Source organism: Aethalodelphis obliquidens, unplaced genomic scaffold, assembly GCF_003676395.1.
Source record: "Aethalodelphis obliquidens isolate GAN/ISIS:26980383/991018 unplaced genomic scaffold, ASM367639v1 scaffold3376, whole genome shotgun sequence".
NCBI classification, from domain to species: Eukaryota; Metazoa; Chordata; class Mammalia; order Artiodactyla; family Delphinidae; genus Aethalodelphis; species Aethalodelphis obliquidens.
This window is the reverse complement of record NW_020841279.1, coordinates 1157-1971: the sequence shown is the minus strand read 5'-3', so window position 1 is coordinate 1971 and position 815 is coordinate 1157. Positions and strand designations below refer to the sequence as shown.

The following is an 815-nucleotide window of genomic DNA, read 5'->3' as shown; positions in this document are numbered from 1 at the left end:
CGGGGAAAGCGATTCATACTTACCTGGCAGGGGAGATACCATGATCATGAAGGTGGTTTTCCCAGGGTGAGGCTCACTCATTGCACTGCGAGTGTGCTGACCCCTGCGATTTCCCCAAATAGGGGAAACTCGACTGCGTAATTTGTGGTAGTGGGGGACTGCGTGCGCGCTCTCCCCTGGCAACGAGTGTGCTAACGGTAGAATGAAGTCCACGACACTCCTGGGGCCCTGTACCTCTGGTAGTAGCTCGGTGAAGACGGTGGTTGCTCCCGCTTGTCGCGCGCCGTTTTCTTCTGTTTTTTTTTTTTTTTCTTCTGTGGTGGTGGTTGTTTTGGCGCGCGGGTGCCGGAGCACCGCCACAGTGGTGGCTACGAAAGGGTGCGCGATAGCCGAGCTTTTTTTTGTTTGTTTGTTCTCCTTTTGCGGGAGAAGTGAGTGTCAGCTCTCCGCGCAAGCGCAGAGAGTTTGCGTTAGTACTTATGAGTTCGTCTTTAGCTGATCTGGGCCGTGCAAGACGCTGAGAGGTTCGGTAGTTTGCTCTCCTGCCTTATACTTTGAAAGGGGAGAGCTACGCCGCGCCGCACGCAGGCACGGGAACGGCATCTGCGCTCTTGCCTCAAACAACAGTAATAGTACCAGCCGGGGAACGTGCAAAAGAAAGTTTTCCCGGAGACCGGCCGTCTAGGCCTCCCCGGGGATGCCGTGGATAAGGGATCCGCTTGCCAATGCAAGGAACACGGGTTCGAGTTCTGGTCGGCGGCGAATATCCCACGCGCTACAGGGCAAGTGAGCTCTCGTGCGGCAACTACTCAAGC

General features: G+C 56.0%; 1 non-coding gene across 1 annotated transcript; it reads left to right on the top strand.

Moving 5' to 3' along the window:
- The first annotated feature begins 15 nt into the window (after window positions 1-15).
- Window positions 16-179, top strand: LOC113617227 (U1 spliceosomal RNA). Its single transcript, XR_003431553.1, has one exon. It is a non-coding gene; the product is annotated as a U1 spliceosomal RNA (small nuclear RNA).
- The last annotated feature ends 636 nt before the right edge of the window (window positions 180-815 follow it).